The sequence below is a fragment of the Odontesthes bonariensis genome, chromosome 5 (assembly GCF_027942865.1).
Source record: "Odontesthes bonariensis isolate fOdoBon6 chromosome 5, fOdoBon6.hap1, whole genome shotgun sequence".
In the NCBI taxonomy this organism is placed as follows: Eukaryota; Metazoa; Chordata; class Actinopteri; order Atheriniformes; family Atherinopsidae; genus Odontesthes; species Odontesthes bonariensis.
Window position 1 is genome coordinate 2,980,922 of NC_134510.1, and position 10,176 is coordinate 2,991,097.

General features: G+C 44.1%; 1 long non-coding RNA gene across 1 annotated transcript; it reads right to left on the reverse strand.

The window, feature by feature from the left end:
• Positions 1-7,199: 7,199 nt before the first annotated feature.
• On the reverse strand, positions 7,200-7,766 carry LOC142380633 (uncharacterized). The gene is made up of 3 exons (XR_012769840.1): positions 7,556-7,766; positions 7,384-7,436; positions 7,200-7,277 (listed from the first exon to the last, which is right to left on the reverse strand). It is a non-coding gene; the product is annotated as an uncharacterized LOC142380633 (long non-coding RNA).
• Positions 7,767-10,176: the final 2,410 nt, after the last annotated feature.

Below are 10,176 nucleotides of genomic sequence, written 5' to 3' on the forward strand. Positions count from 1 at the left end.
ATAAAAGCATTGCAGCAGGGAGTGCAAGAAGCATTAAAAATACATAAAATAATATAAAGAGAAACAAATAAAATCATTTAAATGAATTTAAAATCAGCCAACAGTCTAGATAAGTTAAAAGATATTTCATGCATAGACACATGAGAAAAGAAATGTTTTTAACCTGGATTTAAAAATGTCTACATTTGGTGAAAGTTTAATCTCCACTGGCAGTTTGTTCCACTTATTTGCAGCATAACAGCTAAATGCTGCTTCTCCATGCTTAGTCTGGACCCTGGACTGGACCAGCTGACCTGAGTCCTTGGATCTAAGAGCTCTGCTGGGTTTATATTCTCTGAACATATCACAGATGTATTTAGGTCCTAAACCGTTCTGGGATTTGTAAACCATCAGCAGGCTTTTAAAATCTATTCTATGACTGACTGGAAGCCAGTGTAAAGATTTTAAAACTGGTGTGATGTGTTCAGATCTCTTAGTCCGGGTTAAAACTCTAGCAGCAGCGTTCTGGATGAGCTGCAGATGTTTAATGCTCTTTTTGGGAACTCCAGTTAAAAGAGCGTTACAGTAATCGAGTCTACTGGAGATGAATGCATGGATGAGTTTCTCCTGGTCTTTTTGGGAGAGGAAACCTTTAATTCTGTTGATATTTCTGAGGTGGTAAAAAGCTGCCTTGGTGACAGCTTTGATGTGGCTGCTGAAAGTCAGATCTGAGTCCATCAACACTCCGAGGTTACGAACTTGGTCAGTGATTGTAAGGTCCCGAGTCTCGAGATATTTACCAACGCTGACCCTCTTCTCTTTGCTACCAAACAGAATGATCTCAGTTTTGTCTTCATTTAATTGTAGAAAATTCTCTCTCATCCAGGTGTTTACTTCCTCCAGACACTGACACAGAACGTCTGCTGGGCTGCAGTCGTCCGGTGACAGAGACACATAAAGTTGTGTATCGTTTGCATAACTGTGATAATTGATGTTAAAATTCTGCAATATCTGACCCAAAGGGAGCATATACAAGTTAAACAGAAGAGGTCCAAGAATTGACCCCTGGGGGACTCCACAAGTCATGGCCACTCGCTCAGATTCATAGCTGCCAATAGTAACAAAATAACTCCGGCCTTCTAAGTAGGACCTGAACCAGTTAAGGACCGCTCCAGAAAGTCCAACCCAGTTTTCCAGCCTGTGCAACAGGATTCTGTGATCTACAGTATCAAACGCAGCGCTGAGGTCCAACAGAACCAGGACTGAAACATTACCAGAATCAGTATTCAACCTAATGTCGTTTAACACTTTGACCAGAGCTGTTTCAGTGCTGTGATGACGTCTGAAGCCTGATTGAAAGTTATCAAGACTTCCACTTTCATTCAGAAAGTCGTTGAGCTGGTTAAATACAACTTTCTCAATAATCTTGGATATAAAAGAGAGGTTAGAGACAGGTCTGTAGTTGTTCATCATAGAGGCATCTAGAGTTCTCTTCTTTAGGAGTGGCTTAATGGCAGCTGTCTTTAGTGACTTGGGAAAAATGCCTGATGCCAGTGAGCTGTTAACTATTCGTAGGAGATCACTTTCTACTGAGGTAAAAACAGTTTTTAAAAAGTCGGATGGTATTAATCAGAACGAATCTTCCCTCCTTATCCCTTTTTTCTTGAATACACTCAAAATGTAATCCATTTGAAACCAATATCACAATACCCCTTTGGGGAACAAGATGATGAATACTGTTTAAATTTCCATTTTTTAAGTTTTTCCTGTTCTAATTGTGATAAATGAGTTTCCTGAAGGAGGGCCGCATCTACTTTCTCCCTTTTTTAACTCAGTAATAAATGTACTCCTCTTAAAGGGATATGCCACCCCCAGGCCAAATTAAGTGTATCCCCGCATTCCCGAGACATAAATAAGTGTGTGGGAGCGTTTTCCTGGCGACCCAGGCATTGTCCGAATCTCACAGCACTGACCACTGCTTGGTTGCGCCAATCAAAATATTTTGCCCAACGTGAATTAATTTACTTGATTTACCTTCTAATTACTGTGTGAGTGGTGTACTTTCACATCAAGTGCAAATGACTGTGTAAATCTACACGGAAGGCTTTGTTTGCTCATGTCGGTTTGGGACTAGTTTCCAGTGCGGAAAACACAGCCGAAGCACACTCCCCGCTACGTCTTTGGGAATCCCCCCCCCCCCGCCATGGCTGCTTCACGCTGGTTTGTTTGAGGAAGTCGGGGGTGGGCAGCATATTATGTGATAGGGCCACTGAAACATGTTATGGCTCGTTTGAAAGCTGAGACTTTAAACTCTTTGTGGGTCAAAACTGCGTGTCTCTAGGTGCCGCCATTAGCGAGCTATCCTTAGCTAAACCAAGGCGGGTATCCACCAAAATCAACAACAAACTGAGATATCGGGGCTTTGTGAAAGGTGCGCTCTTTCAGCCTGTCGCACTTTAGATACTTACATATCCGGGTCAGAGGATTTGCGTCGTGTCGCATGTTGCAAAGCTAACCTGTTCATAAGACCGCCTCCTTAGACTTGTCGCATGTCTTCTTCTCCTTCTTGTTGTTTGTTTATGTTACTTTACCGTCACCCTCTGGAAACCGACACGTGCGATTGGACAAAATGCGGAAATGCACAACAATCAATGCAGCGTTATCAAAATTGTTCTTGAGTTGACGCAAAGCCATTGGCGTAATGATCAAAATGTCCAGATGATGATACCAGTTTTTGACTGCCATCTATGTCAGTTCTGTTCATCACATAATTACAAAAATCACACAGAATGTGCATTAGAATGTATAGATTCAGAATCCATAAAAAAAACGTAAAAACGTATTTTTACCATTTGGGAGCCAACGCATGGGCAGTAAAAACGTAGTTTTACGTGACTTGGGAGTCAATGTGTTTAAAACCTTCCCCTTAAACTTAGAATCATGGCTAATGAAAGGAGTACATGTACCTAAGTGTCCCGACGTCAATAAGCCTGGAGTCTCTCTTTAAAGCTTTGCTTCTGGGTCATTTCACTTTGTTTGCCCTTTTTTGCGCTGGTTTGCCGGGTCAGCTGTTTAATTTGCTGCAAGAGAATTGGGTGTTTTTACAACCTACACCGAAATCCCCTCTTCATCGTATCTTCCGTTGCCTCTTGCGCCGAGTTGTAGGTCACTCATTTTGGCCGGGAAGGGGGTCTGGAGCACTTATTTGACGTATTCCCTCCGCTTGTGTTGTACCTCATTGTGGCTGGCTCATCAGCAGCTTTAGGTTCCCGAGGGCAATCATCCTGGAACTGTGCGCAGATCTGCGGCCGGCGTTGGAGCTTGGACGGAATTATCCACCTTAATGTCGGACCACTTCTTCTTCACCTCCACCTTAATGTGGGACCACATCTTCTTCACCTCCACCTTAATGTGGGACCACTTCTTCTTCACCTCCACCTTAATGTGGGACCACATCTTCTTCACCTCCACCTTAATGTGGGACCACTTCTTCTACACCTCCACCTTAATGTGGGACCACTTCTTCTTCACCTCCACCTTAATGTGGGACCACTTCTTCTTCACCTCCACCTTAATGTGGGACCACATCTTCTTCCCCTCCACCTTAATGTGGGATCACTTCTTCTTCACCTCCACCTTAATGTGGGACCACTTCTTCTACACCTCCACCTTAATGTGGGACCACTTCTTCTACACCTCCACCTTCATGTGGGACCACTTCTTCTACACCTCCACCTTAATGTGGGACCACTTCTTCTTCACCTCCACCTTAATGTGGGACCACTTCTTCTTCACATTCACCTTAATGTGGGACCACTTCTTCTTCACCTCCACCTTAATGTGGGACCACTTCTTCTACAACTCCACCTTAATGTTGGACCACTTCTTCTTCACCTCCACCTTAATGTGGGACCACTTCTTCTACACCTCCACCTTAATGTGGGACCACTTCTTCTTCACATCCACCTTAATGTCGGACCACTTCTTCTTCACCTCCACCTTAATGTGGGACCACTTCTTCTTCACATTCACCTTAATGTGGAACCACTTCTTCTACACCTCCACCTTAATGTGGGACCACTTCTTCTACACCTCCACCTTGATGTGGGACCACTTCTTCTACACCTCCACCTTAATGTTGGACCACTTCTTCTTCACCTCCACCTTAATGTGGGATCACTTCTTCTTCACATCCACCTTAATGTGGGACCACTTCTTCTTCACCTCCACCTTAATGTGGGACCACTTCTTCTACACCTCCACCTTAATGTTGGACCACTTCTTCAACACCTCCACCTTAATGTGGGACCACTTCTTCTACACATCCACCTTAATGTGGGACCACTTCTTTTACACCTCCACCTTAATGTGGGACCACTTCTTCTTCACATCCACCTTAATGTGGGACCACTTCTTCTTCACCTCCACCTTAATGTGGGACCACTTCTTCTTCACCTCCACCTTAATGTGGGACCACTTCTTCTACACCTCCACCTTAATGTGGGACCACTTCTTCTACACCTCCACCTTAATGTGGGACCACTTCTTCTTCACATCCACCTTAATGTGGGACCACTTCTTCTTCACATCCACCTTAATGTGGGACCACTTCTTCTACACCTCCACCTTAATGTGGGACCACTTCTTCTTCACATCCACCTGAATGTGGGACCACTTCTTCTACACCTCCACCTTAATGTGGGACCACTTCTTCTTCACCTCCACCTTAATGTGGGACCACTTCTTCTACATCTCCACCTTAATGTGGGACCACTTCTTCTACACCTCCACCTTAATGTCGGATCACTTCTTCTTCACCTCCACCTTAATGTGGGACCACTTCTTCTTCACCTCCACCTTAATGTAGGACCACTTCTTCTACACCTCCACCTTAATGTGGGACCACTTCTTCTACACATCCACCTTAATGTGGGACCACTTCTTCTTCACATCCACCTTAATGTGGGACCACTTCTTCTACACCTCCACCTTAATGTGGGACCACTTCTTCTACACCTCCACCTTAATGTCGGATCACTTCTTCTTCACCTCCACCTTAATGTGGGACCACTTCTTCTACACCTCCACCTTAATGTTGGACCACTTCTTCTACACCTCCACCTTAATGTGGGACCACTTCTTCTTCACCTCCACCTTAATGTGGGACCACTTCTTCTTTACCTCCACCTTAATGTGGGATCACTTCTTCTTCACATCCACCTTAATGTCGGACCACTTCTTCTTCACCTCCACCTTAATGTGGGACCACTTCTTCTACACCTCCACCTTAATGTGGGACCACTTCTTCTTCACCTCCACCTTAATGTGGGACCACTTCTTCTTCACATCCACCTTAATGTGGGACCACTTCTTCTTCACCTCCACCTTAATGTGGGACCACTTCTTCTTCACATCCACCTTAATGTGGGACCACTTCTTCTTCACCTCCACCTTAATGTGGGACCACTTCTTCTTCACATCCATCTTAATGTGGGACCACTTCTTCTTCACCTCCACCTTAATGTGGGACCACTTCTTCTTCACTTCCACCTTAATGTGGGACCACTTCTTCTTCCCCTCTGCTTGTGAGGCTTCTCAGACCCCACAGCATTGACAGCCTCAGGCTCTCCCACCCACTCCTCTTACGTTTGCTGCTTGTGTCGGAGGACAGCGTGCCAAAGAACACATTTTTGCGCGCCTCCACTTGGAAAGTAGCACCGACACCTCGCTTTCTGTGAAGTTCTTATTTTTTTTCCCGTCTTATTCATTCTTTTTTCTTTATTTTCTGATCGCACACAGGGGAATCGCAGGTGCAGGGCTCATTTAAATATGATTTGCATATTTAAGTAGGGGCGTGGACAGGGAGGAGTCGGATGCTCCGACAAAGGAAATGTGCTTGGATTGATGCGTACGCCATGTTTCATACATCCAGATATTTTTGTGCGGAGGAGGGCATTTGGGGTCGAGCGTACGCCACGTTTCAGTAGGAAATCCACGCAAGGCCCCTGGTCTGCAAACACCCCGGCAGTGATCAAGAAGAACTAGCAGCGAATTCATTTCAAAAGATTTTTTTTACATTTTTTTTGTTGTTAACAAAGACTGCTAACCAGAGTTCTGTCTACGGGTCATGCATTTGGGTCCTCATCCTCCCCGCCTCAAACCCTGACAGGTACATGATATTCACTGCACGAAAAGAGGGATTTGTGTCACTGTGGACGGCAGTGAACTTCCGCGAATTTGCCTAATTTTCGGACGCACCTGGGCGCTTGCTGGCAGACAAACTTTAAGTTTGTTGAGCGAGAAAATCGTCGGAAACGAACCCGACTCGCGGCGGGCTCTCACAGCGGGTGCTAATGGCCCAGCGATTAGCACCCCGCTGTGAGAGTGCCTGGACCTCTCACTGGCCTCGCTGGTATTGGACGAAAAAGGCACGTGATTACATAAAAAAGCTCCTGTAAAGCTGACCGCCCATTGGCCAATAAGGTTAATATATGCATACTTTATATGGGCATATCACTCAGCAATTATGATTAATAATTGTAATTATGATTACTAATATTCCTGGGATGTTTGTGTACTTCATATATTCACGTCATTCTTATAAGCTGCACTATGACTAGGCTAATGCAGGCATGAATGACGTGAATCTATTGAGGAAATGAAAAAGGAAACTTTTTTTTTTTAAAGCGCTTTTATTGCCACACCACACAATGTACATAGCTTACATTGTAATAAGAACCATATTGATTATAAAGAATTGAAAACTTTATACACACACACTGCTGTAGCCTACAATATACACAATAAGTCTAAACGCCGCCGTTTGGAATCCGCATTCTTACTCCGGTCCCTGCAGGGTCTGCGGGAGTTGTCAGACGTCCTCATCCTGGATCAGAAGCTGGCTTCTGGGAGCTGTTGGAATAACCAATAAATAATCAAAACATAGTCTAGCCATGCACAGCATATTGACAACTTGTCTATAAAGTAACGAAAGTCATATGGACAGCGTATATGTTCTTACTCTCTTTCACTCTTCTGTGGTGAGACTGTGAGTATTTCGGGTTGGCTTCAAGACGCGCCTGTAGCACAGCACACAGGTCCGTCACGCAGCTAAAAAAAAACAAACAAGAGGAATGAATAAAATGACCAGTGCTTAAAAGTGTCAGTGCCAGAGCCGTGGTAAAAGTCAGCGCCGCTCACCCTCGATAGTGTCCCCGTCTACCTCTCTGAAGTTCGGACTGTTTGACACCGCCTCCTTCAAGCGACTCGTTACATCCATATTGTGAGGTGACAGTAGCCTGTAAAAACAACAGTCCTATGGTTAATAAAAAAAAACTGCATTGACGTAACGTAACATCGGGTCCAACTCAACTAGATATTGGGAGAACATTCACTTATTCTCACCCTTGACCTGGATTATAATGCCACGGTGAGTTATGCAGGCGGCGAACTGCTTCCTATAAATTGAAAACACGAAATACATTTTTTTAAATAAAGCAACTCACACTGGTTTTCACGTGATGGACACAATTAAGTTGAGTTTAGCCTAAAGCCACAGTCAATAACCTACTCTTACCGCGGTTTTCGGATTCTGTATCCGCCTTCTCTTGCGCTCTTCAACTTCTCTGGAATGTAACTCCAGTGCGTTCTCGACGGCCATCTTGCCTCCAACCTAGCGAATCTCTGGTCGATTCCCTCCAGCACCCTCTCCACGACCGTATCCACAGTGCTGGCCACCATACGAGACATCCCGGTCATAGCATTCAACAGGACTTTCATTTTATCTGCCTGTAAGCAAGTGAGTAAGTAAGTTTAATATACAGCACATTTAAAATCAGCAAGAACTGTCCCAAGTGCTGTACAGTGTCAACAAGACTAAAATTAAACAATCAAATGGTCATGTGCAAGTAGAAAAAAACACACAAACCTGTAGACCCGCAGAGAGTTGCTGGGGAGTTGAAAGCAAGTCGTCTTCCAGCCATTGTATTCCGCAAACCAGGGCAGTTTTCACAGCACGGGACTCTGTCTGCCTTTCTGCCGCCAGATCTGCTCCTTAAACTTTTTGTTTACACTGCACGACACAATGTTTCTCATACGTGATTGAACGAGAGCTTATGCGAGCCGTTAAGCTCCACCAATCATATGCGTATACGTCATTACACGGAATACTCGCGAGACAACCTCCCGTCCTTTTGCTATTTAATGTTGTCTGACCACAGCTGGCAATTTGCACTATTTTGACACAAAAATGGACTCTGCAAGGACAAAGAAAAGACCTCGGCGATATTGTGACCATTGTGACACCGAATTAAGCCATACACAATAAAACACTGAGCGCACTACTGCACATTATGTATACAGGCCAGATTTCTATATTTTTATTTCTATATTTCTATTTTATTTAAGAAACCTTTTAGAATATTGCTGCTGCATGCTTATTTTATCTTTATCTTATCTTTATTATTATACATTTGGACATCCAGTGCGGGCAACAAAGAAAATAATTTCATTGTTCAGGGAAACACGTTTCTAACTGCACACATGACAATAAACCTTTGAAACCTTGAATCCTTGAATTTTGCCCACAAAAAGCGGTATTACAAAAGAGGTGTTTGGGAGAAAAAAAACAGATATGCATCACCTGTCACCAGCAGACAGCGTGCACCTCTTCTTTTTCAAGACAACACAGCAACAAACTTGGCTGGAGTTGGAGGTGATAGTGATGAACGTGTAGAAACAGGCCTGCCCACCCCCCACCTCACCTCACCCCACCCCACTTGAAAATGACTGTGGCAGCTCCTGACCTGATCACTGGCATTTACATATTAAAGGCTCTCCTAAGTAGGGGAGGGGAGGGGGGCATGGGGGAGCAGTTGCCAGGTCAATTTGCGACAACTTGGGCCAAGTTTTCACTTTTACCACCGCAAATGCAGGGGCTTAACGTATGCGGACATGTAAGGGGCCACATACATCCAGAAATCCCTCTTTTCATGCTGTGATTACCAAAAGTATTCACTGGCTTTACTCACATGAACTTCAGTAACATCCCTTTCTTAATCCAGAGGGTTTAATATGATGTCCCCCTCACCCTTTGCAGCTATAACAGCTTCAACTCTTCTGGACAAGCTTTCCACAAGCTTTAGGAGTGTTTATGGGAGTTTTTGACCATTCTTCCAGAAGCTCATCTGTGAGGTCAGACACTGATGTTGGACAGAAGGCCTGGCTCATAGTCTCTGTTCTAATTCATCCCAAAGGTGTTCTATCAGGCTGAGATCAGGACTCTGTGCAGGCCAGTCAAGTTCTTCCTCACCAATCCAGTCTGTATGGAGCTTGCTTTGTGCACTGGTGCGCAGTCATGTTGGAACAGGAAGGGGCCATCCCAAAACTGTTTCTACAAAATTGGGAGCATGAAATTGTCCAAAATCTTCTCATCCCTTGTCCAGAGTGAACATTCTACCTTTTTTTTTAGTTTTGGGAGGATTGACTTTAATCCAGCTGTGATGGACTGGGTCCTGTCCAGCCTGCCTTTCGGCAATGACTACTGGGATAGGCTCCATAACCTCTGGATATGCACACAACGCACACACCAGCACACTTGCTTAAGTTTGGCACACAATTTGCATGTAATGTAAGTCAAAGAGCCCTTTCAAACAAAGAATGAAAACAAAATTCATCAATGCTCTTCATAGCCTCCACTTTACAGAAAAAACTTTCCTTTCACCAATCAGAACATGACAGTTTCTGGAATATCCTTGCCTTTCATGACTAGTTCAATTCAAAAGGCTTCAAAGAAAACAGCTGGAATGACGTGGCTCATATTAAAGTTTACCAGCTGTGAAAGGAGGATTGCATTTTTGTCTTTAATTTCATTGATGGCGCCGACAGTAATGCTTGTGTTTTGTAAAAGATGTGCTTAGCATTGTGAGCGCTCCGAGATAAATATTATTTGTGTTGTGAGGCAAACAAAGAGGAACTTATGGCTCAGATACATATACAGTATAACACACTGATCCCTCTGTGTGCAGTCATTGCTGAAACATCTACCCTGTGGCCCACAATCACATAGACTGACCATGAGGCAAGCAAATTCATTACTTCACTTTACAGCTTGTCATAACACTGTGAGGCCATGGGATCGTACCTGATGGGAGTAAAGAGAAGGAAGCAGGTGAGTAGTTCCATAAAACTACATTATAT